We start from the raw sequence: 12938 nt of genomic DNA, 5'->3' as shown, positions 1-12938 counted from the left end.
TTTTGCTTTTTTGTGCTTTAAAGAGTCTGGTGAAATCTTGCCCTAACCATCATTAGTGTTCAACTTTGAAGTGTCACATGGCTGTTTGGCTGCGGTCCAAGAAATCAATGGTTAGACAAAGTTTGTTCTGGAATACTGCCATATATTGGTCTTAGTAACTGGGGGGAAAAAAACCACCTTTTTTTGAATTAAATGAGTGGTGGGCTTACAAGCAGGGGGAGTATCTTGCAACCACAACAAAGAAACAAGACTAAGTCTGCATAAATGCTTTGCTACTGTTTAAGTAATGAGATCCCTATTAAGGTGGGAGGTTATGTCTGTTGCTGAAGAACTTGTCTTGCCGGTAGAGGCTGTAGATCTAAGACAGTTGCAAGTGAGTGAAACTGAGCTAGCAGTTGTTATCTCGCCACAGCACCCCCACTGCTGCGTGAGTGCATTTGCTGGTGTGAAGCCTGCTTGAAGTAACAGATCCCAGTGATCAGAAATTTCAGCGTAAGCTGTACTGTCAGGCTACCAGCCTGCAGAGAAGTGTGCCACCTTGGCTGCAGTTATGTTGTGTGCCAGCTTCAGTGAGGTTGCTGCCTTCTGGTGCAGGCAGGCTCTTAATTGTATAAACTTGCCATTTAAAGCTCGGGTATGAGATTTACCGATTGAAAACAGGCATTGAAATTAAATAACAGTAGTGAGAGGGACTTCTCAAGACAGTCAAGCATGGACACAGCAGAGAGAGCAGAGCGTTAGACTTTGCCCAAGGAAAGGTACTCTGTATTGGAGAGTATTTAACTCTGACTTTGCGTCAGTAGATTTTCTGCACACCCCCTCCCACAGTTCAGAGTACAAACTTTGAGTTATCTGGAGTATAAATGAATGTAACAGATAAATGGTAATTTAAGGTGAGTGGAGTACAGATGGAGGCCTTTGCTATGTAAATCTGTGTGTCCAATGACTTACATTCTCTTGTACTTTTTGTTATTAGAACCAGTATTACAAGCATTTTTGCTTGTCTGCCCTTGTCTGTTTCCGTCAGAGGATATAAACTGGAAAATTAAAATGATTAATTCTATTTTCTTTTGAGCATCATGTGGCTTCTTAGTTGATAGTCCAGTTGAGCTATCAGGGCTATGAAGACAGTACTTCTCTGCCATTGTCTTGAACTTCCTGCAGGCTCCAGAGGACAAAGTGGTGTTTGATGCTCAGAAGAATGGCTGTATTGAGTGGGACAAAGTCTCCCTCGCTCAGTATTCTGTCTGAGGATGACCAGTATAAGAAACAGGAGAAGTATAGAGAGCCTTTCCAACAGTTTGCCTGGGAATTTCCTGAGGAGATTTTCATTTGTATTTGAATACTACTTGGCAATTACAACCTGTCCCCATTTAAGATGATGTGAAATGTGAATATATTGTGGGCTGTCAAATATATGAAATAGTGGGTATGTTTGTAACTGCAGGGGAGGGGAAGTAAAAGCTTTTTTTTTCCCTCCTCGAAGCCGATGTTGCTTTCAACTCTCACATTAATGAAGAGTGGTAAGTAGAGTCCAGTTAAGGCCCCAGTGCTAGGCCAACTTTACTGTTTAACTGAGCTATGTCGGAGGTGAAAATTGATGTGTGCTCTTGCTTTTAGTACCCCCAAGCTACACTTCATACTTCAGGCTTCTCACCAGACCAATAACCACTATTTTTTTCCCCTGTGATCAGAATGCTCAGTAACTGAAGGAACATTGACCCAGCAATGATAGTACTAGTTCTGTGATTGCAGGTGAGGAATGATTAGAGCCTGTCCTAAAATAAATTTCAGTCATTATTTTACATATATGGAAAGAAGCTAGAAAGATGAATGGACTGAAATAACACAAATGTTTAGAGCTTACCTTGAAACCGGTAAGTTGATTGAAAAGTAAAGGTGGTATTTTTAAATCATCTTAAGGTTATTGAAGAGGAGGAATATACAGCTACCATCAAATCAGTGTACTTCATGTTACCTGACAAAATAGGAAATAATTTGCCCTAGCCTTAGTTCGTTGTGTTTTTTTCAGCCAGTGTGAGGGATGTTGCAGATACTCCAGAGCCCTGAAAGTTGAGACTTAAACTATCTGTGTTAGCTCTGCCTAGCAGTTAGGTCATTCCTGCAGCAGACGGCAAAGCCATTTGCTTTATTGTCTCGGGTTAATTTCTTGTGCTCCATCAGGAAAGTGCAATGTTGAAACACAGTGAGCAGCAGTTCTTAATGTCATTTGAACTTCACAAGTTAAACAGTTTGGAGTATGCTTATTCATTCCCCAGTGTCTCTTAGAATAAACGTTTTCTGAAAATAGTTGGATTATGTAGTTTCTGGTTCTGAAAAGTTTCAAGTTGCCTATTTGCTATTGCAAACAAAAAAGAGGTTTAGTTTGTGGGAATTAATGCTCCCCCCCTTTCCTGTTTACAGATTATAAACCACATAATACAAAAGTTTAACAGCAGGAACAGAAGTTACCTTCAGAATATCTTAAAATAGTATTTTATAATAAATGGTATCACAGTGCTGAGAATGTTCCCCAAAAAAACCTTAATGGGGTGGTAACAGGGTCTGGGTTTTTAGAAACATCTATTTGACAAAATACTCTTATAGTTGCCAGAATTGCCCTGTCTTCATTTATGTGTACTTGAGCTTAAGTTATGTTGCTAGTGAAGTCCTTCAGCAGACTTTCTGCTAATTTGATGCACAGGCTGTAAGGCTGCTGAAACCGTTTTTTTTTTTTTCCACGTAAAGGGATCTTTATATGATGACCCTTTGGCAGGATTGACTGCAAGGTGTTTTGCTGTGATTTTGCCTTTTTTTAACGGCTATGACAAGATGACTGGAAATAGTATTAATATTTTCTCCTGGGAGTTTTATGTAGTTTATAGGTTTTTTTATTGGAAAAGTAAGACTGAGCAATTGCAGCAACTGCTAGATATATTTTCTACGAAGTGCAGCCCCATTATGAGCCATGCTGGATATGGGAAAGTTCAGAGTTTTTGGCTTACAAATATGAAGAAAGGTTTGCCAGGAGTTTCACAAATTTGGAGGGAGGCCTTACTAGTGAGGATCCGCAATTGTCAATAACTGAAGACCACCAGTGCTACTTATCAGATACTTATCAGATAGCAGGAAGAGAAACACCCTTTCAGATGTTCTCCCCGTTTCTGAAGGTATGCTTCTTAAAGAGCACTTAAACCTCTTAGAGTTGTATGAATGTGGCAGCCTATGGTCCCTATGACTTACCATAGGGAGAGGAAGATAGTCCTGCATGGCATGGAAAGGGTAGCCTTTGCATGCAAGTCTAGCAATCAGAGTATCTGGATAATAGACTTTTTAAGTGTGGATCAAGTCTTCTGATATTGGAGCAGTATAAAGTGAAATGCTTACTAAACGAAAGATCTTCCACCGAAGGAATCAAAATGGAGTTGTTGAATGAAGATTTTTGTGCTTTAAATCCACACTACTATGTCTTCTGCAGTGACACCAGCCTAACTTCCTGCCCTCAGAAATGAGACTTCCTGAGGTGCTCCCAGCCTCTGGCCTCAGGACAGCAGTTTTGAGGCTGTGACATTCTGTGGGTGGTGTTATACTTTGGCCCTTTTAATTTCCAATTTTAAGTTCCTTTACCGTGGTTATACAGAGGGTTTTGTGAGCAATGTGTCATTAGTGAGCTGTGGTGTAAGGACCATTGTCTGATGGCTGTTACCTAACTGCACTAACTTTAAAAAGAAAAAGCCACTTACCTTCTGTTTTGGCTTGAAGAAATGACAGTGACCAGGATGGCTGCTGTATCCTCACCTACCTGTAAGAGAAGAAAATGCTATACCGAGAAGAGGTATTCTGTTATTCTGAGGTAGCATTCCTGGAGGGGTTTTGCCTCTTGGTCTTACCTGCTGCTTTTCCCTGAAGGCTAGTCTGGGTTTCCTAGTTGTGATTTTTCCACTGAAGTATGAGCAGGAAAATTTAAAGTACTATTGATTGTCAACTAGGAAAATGCTTTTAAATTTACAAAAGGGCTATGCATATTTGGTCTTTCCTGAATTTATAATTTTTATAGATAGAGCAGATCATCTACAGAAGCTTGGGCTATCTCCCAGCATGAGCTTTCTTACTCTGGGTCAAGGTTGGGACCTCGGTGTCCAAAACTATTGTGTATTGTGATCTCCTAAAGATCCTATTCCTCCTCTTCTGTACTATCCTGTGTTGCTTTTCCCAGGAGATTTAATGCATTAAACATCCCAAGAACCAAGGCAAAAATACAAAATTACAGAAGACTACTATGTGTTCATCCAGTATTGATCCCCGAAGGGCTATAACAGCAATAGTATATGAAACTTCAGTGAAGGGAAGGGAAAAAGTCTCTGGGAAATTTTTCCTCTCTCTGGGACTCAGGGATATAATAATCAAATTCAAACACCTGTTGAGTTGTAAAAACAAGACCAGTTCCTGTAATTGGTGTGATTTACTCTTCAGGAATTGGGCACAGCCTGCAAATAAGAATCACTGATTAACTAAATTGCAAATCTATCAGAAATTAGTAGCTGGCTGGGCTTGGGGTTGTTTCAGATGTGGAAGGGAAATATTTCCTTCCCCACTTCTGTGTTCATACTGGGTGCTCTGTGCTGGAAAGTTCCAGGCAATAAAGTATAAGTCAGAAAAAGATGGAAGGTGAGTAGTATTTTAAGTAAAGCTCTTTCCTACTCACAATTAATAAAACAGGACTAAAAATCAACTGTACTTCTTTGTATAGTATTCTCAGAAGTACCATAACCATTTTCTTGTTCATAAAGATCTGAGTCCTGCAGAAATATGCTCTGAATTTGCTCTTCTTGACTATTTTGAAGGCACCTCAGATTCATTAAGAAGGCAGAAATGAACTTCTGTGAAGATGATAGCCTTTTCTATAGCAGCAGCAGAATTGGCATCTGGCCCTGGAAGCAAACATTGTCAGCTTCTGCTAGTTTCCAATAGATGTATGATGAAGAGGTTTTAAAAGATTCCTGGGTTGTCTTTATTTCATATATAGTCTAATCCTACCTCCTGGAAATTTGGTAATTAAATAATATAGAAGATGTTCTGTCTTGGGCCAAGCTATGGTAAGTTATCCATGAAATATTTGCGGTCAGCTGAGACAGTCTCCCCTTTTGTGGGGATTTAACCTTAATATGAACTTAGTCTTTGCTGGGGAGCGTACCCTGATGGCTTGCTAAGAAATCTGACTGGCAGTTGGGGAGTCAGAAAGAGCCTGAGAGGAAATGCTAATGTGTTATCGGCATTATTACCATCAGCCTGAGGCTGGAAGAACCCATCTGTATTTCCTTGGCTGAGCTATAGAAAGCAGGTGAACTGCTAAGCTGGGAATGTCTCATACTTGTTTTAGAAAGGTACTTGAAACGAATGTGCATAGCTTACAAAAGTTTCTAACAGCCCTCCTTTCCCATCTCTGGTACTAATTTTTTTCCCCACTGTGTGCTTAGACTAGAAGACTTCATAATATTTTTAGACTAAAAGATGAATCTGCATGTTGCTTACCATCTCTGGCTGAAGCAGATCTGTATCAACATTATTGATCTGAAATTGGTTAGCATTTTCATGCATCAAATCTACTAACCAGGACTGATCTTTTAATAGAAGTTTAAAGGGGTTAAAAAGAAATGTTGGCACTAAATTATAAACATTTACCTTTTAGTGTATATGAGAACATCTCCTGAGTAAGAATTTTTTTGGTAATTTTTCTTGGGAGAGACATAGGCTATTGCTGCAGATGTGGCAGTAAAATCTAACAGCACCTGAACTTGAAGGGCATGAAAGAATTCAGAAACTCCTGCAGTTAGCTGTCGCCAGGGATTTTAACAATTTTGTTTAATGGACATGCTCAGACATCTATATTGATCCTGCTGGAACTAAGAATTGATGTATTGACAGTAAAAATATGTATTCTCACACCATTGCATTGGCTCCTCTTACTGCTCTATACATGCCTCCAAACATTGCTATCCATTGGTATACCAGTCCTGTTGGAGAGCACAAGAGCTCCTAGAAGTGTTTTGGTTAATTTGAATGTAGTGTCAATAAACAAGTTCACAGGTTTATCAGCCATGTATTTAGTCATAAACTGATAAAAGAGTTTTTTTAAAAATTGACCTTGATAGACTTAAGTTTTCAAAATGAAACTTGCCAGTAACTGTTCTTAGTTGCTGCTACTTTTAAGATCTAAACTTTAAAAAAGAAAAACCAACCCTGTATATTTTTACAGATCAAAGAGACACTTCTAAGTTATTTTCTGAAGGCAGACTGAAAGCATAATGTTCTTCATATGTCCCCTGCAGATGACAGAATAGCAATTTTATATTTTTTCTAGTGCCCAGTTGCTAGGTAAAATTAAAACTTTGCTTCCCTAGAGAACTAAATTACTGCTTCTAGCAGCATAATGCAGCTGTATTAGTTGTACCATATTAAATTACAAATTTGTTCAGGTTTGAGAACAGGTTATGTTGTCTGCACTGCCCTGTGCAAATCAGCGAAGAGATACCTGGTTACTGCTGTGCAAGCTGGAAAGGGTCTGCTTATACACGGTGTGCCTGAAGCTCTGTGTTAGCCTAAGATCTAATTCTAGTATCTCTCAAGGGCCATACAAAAGTATGGAGTAGATCTTCCAAAAGAGGACTATTGAAAAGCAGCAAGCAGAGCCTGAGGTACTAATAGTGATAGTTTCTCATCCTTGTGCTCTAGTCTGGAGTTTGTGCTGTACATGAGAACTCCCTTAGCGTGGCATACTCAGGGCATCTTTGAAAAAAATAAATATTAAAAAACCAGTCGTATACAAAAGGTTGCATTGTCTGCTCTTGGGATCTGCAGAAATGCTGCATTTATATAATCACTTCTGCCTTGTACCTGGCAAGGATTGCAAAAGGTGGGGGGAGGGAAGATTGTTCTATTCTTACAAGGACCTTGAAGGCACAAGGTTATTTGGGTTCACCCATGCTTGAAAGGATTTTTAGGTTGGTTGGTTACATGTTAAGTAGTCTGGAACACTTATCCTGAAACCTCTGTATTGCAACTGCTGCATCAGGCACCTCCCATTCGGAGTAATCAGCAATGTCATTACTAGCCAACTAAATATGCCTGGGGCATGAGCCAGTCACTGGCAACCGATCGTCCATGCCGTTAAGGGTTAATACAGTCTCTGACAACTGATGCCTGGGCCAGCTAGCCCAGTCTTGCATGCAATATTTGGGCATGGTTTAGAGGTTACGGTGAATGAGAGCTTAGCTATGACAGTGCAAGCTGTGCTATCCATGTTTGCCTTACAGCTGGAGGACAGCCCAGGAGCTGTCCCATCTACCTGCATGGCAGTGGCTGCTATGTCTGTGGTGTGCTCTGCCCTCCTGGGAAAGAAACCCAGACCTGGGGGAGAATAGTCTGTGACCTAAGCATGTTCTGAGGCATGCTGTCTGCCTTTGGAGATGGGATTAACGCACAAAGTAACTCAAAAAAAAAAGCCCTTCAGTTGGCTTTTATAAGCGTGCCAAGTACTGGAATCCCGATGGTCGTTAGTCACGACAGTGAAGTGTTCTGGGACTGCTGTACAGGGAGGTAAGGTCAGGGCTGGGTGGGCACCTGGAGCAAAGGAAGATTTACATAGAGCAGTCAGCTCTTCATTGACACTTTCACCTGTGGCTCTACTCAGTGAGTTGCAGCTTCAGCACTTGGCTACCTTGCACTGCGCAAGTGGACAAGATAGCACCACTGTCCTGAGATGACTTTGGAGATAGATATCGATGAGGAATGCTCTCTGCAGTTCTCTTGCATGAGTCCTCCTCATAAGGCAGAATGCAATAGGATGTGAAAGAATCTGTTTTCTCCAGCCCCTCCATGCTAATTTGAGGAAAACTTTACAGGGAGATGACGACTCTTGTCACTTCTTTGTGGAATATATTGTTTCCTCTTTCCATGGAGCTTTGCCAGGTGCTGACCTAATGGTAACGCTCCTCTGCGTAAGTGCTTTAAAGCAGCAGATGCTAAGGGGAACAGGACAGACAAGGCAGTAGTAGTTCTGTACTAACTCCTATTTTCACACCCACAGCAATAGTAAAGCAGTATTTTTTTCTTCAGATCAGAAGGCCTCTTCCTATAGTTCCCTCACCCTTGATAAGCTTGTGAGCTATTTATATATGAAGTCTGTGTTTTATAGGACTGTAGGGAGATGAGAAATACATGATTAGAAGGAATCTGGAGGAAGAGGAACATTTCCACTTCTGTAGGACTTCGGAAGGGTTTGGGATGAAAGGAGCAGATCCATGATTGCATGTTCTGCTTGCTGCAGTGACGGTATTTGTACTGTCAGACCGAAGAGTTAAGACCAACATTCAGTCTACAGTAGTGTGGGTATTAGATAAAGGAAAAATGCGAAGATAGGGCAAGCATGGATGTGAGAGTACTTCCTGGTATGCTCCCCCAGCCTATGCTAATTTTTGCTGCAGACTCTGAGTTGAGCTGATATCTCTGTATTTAATAATTGTAGATGGAAGCTTCTTCTATTAATTAGGCTAGTTACTTCGGGGGGTTATGGAAATACCTACAGCTTCATTTGACAATTACTTCCCCAACTTAGTTGCATGTGTGTAGAAGTAGATTTTTTGCCTTGCTATCTGCCAGTTTGATTTGGTGCCTCCCCGTTCTTCCACTGGAAGAGAGAGTGGGCAGTTTTTCTCTAGTTTTCTCCATGCTGCTTCTGACTTTGTAGGCTAGTATTATGTTCCCTCATTTGTCTCTTGTCTGTGAGGAAGGTATAGATTCTGAATAACTCCTAACACTGCTTTTTTGCCAGGAAGCATAGGACATTTACAGTTCTTCGTTACAAGGCTGGGCATCTGGGTTCTGAGGGATAATAGTCAGTTTGGGATGGCTTTGAGTTGGCGTTTCCACATACATATGGAAGTGACTTGACTGTTTTGTGTGCATGCAAAAATAGAGTGCTGTCCTCCTCCACACCCCTTTCAATACTTACACATTAACCTATAGTGGACTGCAAAATACAGTGAATTCCATGATGATTGCTCTGAACCCGTGGCTGATAAATAACTATGTTAAAATCCTCTAACTTAAATTAGAAAAAAGCGAAAGGTATTAATGGAATGTGACCTAAACTACCTTCTGCTCTGTTGTGCCTTTCTCTTACAGTGTCAGATGTAATGTTTGATTTGCGGGAGGGTGCACCTGTGTGTGGAGGGGGGTGGCATTGACAGGAAAGAGGACAAAGCAGTGATTGGTATTGGAAAGGAGTACTTAAAAACATAGATACATTGCAGAAATAAGCAGTCCTCCAATACCCTTTCTTTCACTGGCACTGTTGCTATAGCACAGCCATAAAGCAAAGGGGAGAGAAACAGTTCAGAAACAAGTTTTTTCAAGACCTTCAGTCTATGTATAAAATTCAACACCAAAAGAATTCCTGGAAGAGCCCCATTCTTGCCTGTTGCCAGGCTTGTTCTCTGCCTACGACTATCTGGGCAAATATTTTGCAGAATGCAGGTGACTTCAACCTCAGAAGTCCTGAAATGTATGGTGTCAAGTCTATAGGAGCGAACTCCTCATCCATCTTGCAGAACTAAAAGAATTAAAAATTAGTAAAAATTAGTTACTTTGGGTTTCAGTTTCAGGAAAAAGTCTTTCCAAATCTCAAGAAACAAACATCAGTTGGTCAGTGGATAGACTTGTCTTTGTAAAGATTAGGATAATTAACCACATCACAGAATCACATAATCCATCCATCAGCTCAAGCAGGGCCACCTAGAGCTGGTTGTCCAGGACCATGCCCGGATGGCTTCTCAATATCTCCAAAGATGGAGACTCCACAGCCTCCCTGGGCAACCTGTGCCAGTGCTCGGTCACCCTCACAGTGAAAAAGTGTTTCCTGATGTTCAGAGGGAACCTCCTGTGTTGCAGTTTGTGCCTGTTGCCTCTGGTCGTGTGAACCATAACCACTGGATTTGCAAACACTTTCTTCGCTGCTTTTGTTTCCCTGACTTAGTTGGAAGAAGTGACATGTTTGAAGAGGTAGCAGGGTCAAAGTTAGACCCATAGAAATAGTTCAAATAAATGGGGGAATAACCTTGATTTTGTTTTAATTAGTGCTACCCCTGCCTAGTTTTGGAACAGTGAGAAGATGCACAAAGGACATAACTGGAAAGAATGTTAAAATTTTACCATACTTAAGTTTAGTCTTTCTTGGTTGAAATCATGTGACAATTTTAGATCGTAAGTTACTTTTTAGAAGGGAAAAACTCTCAAATCTGTGTATTGAAGTATAAGACTGAGCCATCCAGTCGTATATGAAAAGCTTTCTCTTGAAGAAAACTTCCTAGATCTGATTCATCTCCTTTTGGTTAATATCTGACTTGCATTTTTCTTTTGATAGGCACAAGCCTTGTGTTTTGTAACCCAACCCATCCTTTAAGACATAAAGCCTCTGACTGATAGAACAAATGAATTAAACAGACTTTTAATTAAACTGATATTTCCCCAAATAGTCTTATTTTACCAAGGATCTCAGGGCAGTAAGCCAGTGGCCAGCTCTACACTACATCAAACTGCAGGCTGCAGTCCCTTCCTGAAGTTAGATATAACATACAGATAAATTCATGCTTAGCAGTCTTGACAAGGAGGCCAAGGGCTAGGATGTGTTGAAAATCCTATTGCTGAGAAACCCCAAGAGCGGCTGAGTAATTTCTGAATTGTGCTGTGGCAGATGTAGCGCGGGGGGCTTGTTTCGTTATTACCAGCAGTGACATTTGCTGTATGATCAGAGTGATCTGCCCCTCTAAGGCTGTAGCTGGTGCATGTCATAGCTCAAGTACAGCTGAGCCTAAATTTCCAGTGTGTGCACACTTGGGACGGGCTAATGCCATGCAATCTTGACAGGTGTCATAGCTAGATCCTCAGGATCAGCATCAGACCAGAAACGGAAGGTAAGGTTCCTATTGAGACTCCTAGATTTTTGGGTTTTGTTTAGGGTATAATTCTTTAACTGTACATAAGTAGCTCAAAAGCAAAAATTGGACTTTTATAATCAAATTATTTTTCACTGCTTTATCTGTGCAACTCTGTAGTTGGTCCTGTTTATAATCACTGTTTTTACTGTGGATGTGCTGGGGAGGCTCAGACGTCCAGCTGTGGCTTCAGTGGGGCTCTACAGTGGTTACAATTGGACTAGAAGCAGGCAGGGGCTTCATATTCCAGGAACATTTAGGAATTAACACAACTTTCATTATCGTGAGAGGCTGTCAAACTGCGAGGCATGTGCAGTGAAACGCCACGTGTCAATCCAAGTCACCAGATAAGCATCTGCAAATGTTCTTGGCAGGGTATTTTTTCAATAGATCTTCTATGTGATTAAGAAAAGGAGAAGAAAACTTGTAATTTCACAGATCTTTTCCTGGGCATACCACTTCTGTGTTTGTACTACTGATATCAGGGCTAATAATTGAGCTATATTTAGAGGAACTCTTTGCTTCCTCCTTTGTACATAAAATGTCTACATAAAAGGATCAAATAGCTGCCACTCTGGTTCTGGGTCAGCTGTGATTTTAAATTAGGGTGCAATCTGTTCACTGCATTTATTCTAGTCCTTTTATTGCTTTTACTTCCCATTTTATGGAGGAAAAGGGAAGTACATAAAAAGTTTTCCCTCTAAAAATGGGCCTGAAAGTGGGGGTTACTTTCTCAGGAGTTTGCCACCTGTAGTTAGTCAGATCCACTGACTGAGAATTTTAATGAAACATTTTTCACTGTTTTCATTAGTTCCAGAGAACAAATCCATTAATGAAATTTACATATTCCTCTGGCTCACACCTGTATTGTAAACACCTCACTGAAACACCTTCTGTAAATGTCTGCAAATAACATCTTTTGGTGCAGTGTTTCACTGAAAAATGCCCTCCAAATTTGTTTTTGAGGGTATTACTCTCATTGTCCAGCTGATAGCTGTATTTCTGGAGAAAGTTATTAATTTTTGAAGGGAGCAAAATATGCACATTTTAATAAAGAATATGATGACAAATACCGCACAGGTTTGCAGTAAAAAAAATAGTTTTTATTTTACTGGAATTATTTTTTTCAGAGTGCCTTTGCTGTTAAACATTGGGGAAAGTTTGAGTAAAAATGATATTTTAATGAGACTTTCAAATTATAAATTAGCTGGTCTATTTGACAGTGTACAGCTGCCCTGTATTTCTTGCTGCTTCAGACTAACTTGTGGTGTGGCTGTTTTTAATGAAGTCTTACTGCATCAAGTACTTGAGGTTTTTTTTCTCATACCGAATACCAGTTGTATGTTTCACATACTTACCAGCATGTGAGTATTTGTTGACAGTGGACTACCTCTATAATTGTGTGCTTGCTCCTCTGTGCAGGTTTAGGTACTTTTAAAACACTGGAGATACACTGATGGTGTTTGGCTGGGCTAAGGGGCAGCAGTAGTTGGTCAGCTTGTCGCTGAGCTGCCTTTGAGGAAACGAGTAACATTGTATGCGCTTTCCTGCCTTCATTTCGCTGTCTTCATCTGGAGTTACAGGTCTGGCAGAGCTTAGTAGGTTGGCTTCCAAGTTTCTCGTGGGAGGTGTGCAAGTGAGGCGTGTTAGGAACTGGAATTCAGAAGTGTGCAACAAGGCTCCCCGGCAAGGGACCCGCATCTGACAGCATTGTGTGGCGAGAGCCACCCTCCGCCGGGGCCAGCACCAGCTAAATCACCAAAGGGACGGACATCGGAAGGGTGGCTGCGGGGCAGAGGCCTCGCTTCTCCAGTTCTAGGCTGTGGAATTCCGGTGGAGCTGCCTGACCCCCAAGCCCGTGCTGCTGCCCGACCCTCCCCGCCCGCCGCCGTTTAACGCCGCTGCCTCAGCGGATTCCCCGCGCCGCGACTGAGGGAAACTCCCGCT

This window comes from Phalacrocorax aristotelis, chromosome 3 (genome assembly GCF_949628215.1).
Source record: "Phalacrocorax aristotelis chromosome 3, bGulAri2.1, whole genome shotgun sequence".
In the NCBI taxonomy this organism is placed as follows: Eukaryota; Metazoa; Chordata; class Aves; order Suliformes; family Phalacrocoracidae; genus Phalacrocorax; species Phalacrocorax aristotelis.
Note: the sequence above shows the minus strand (reverse complement) of the source record.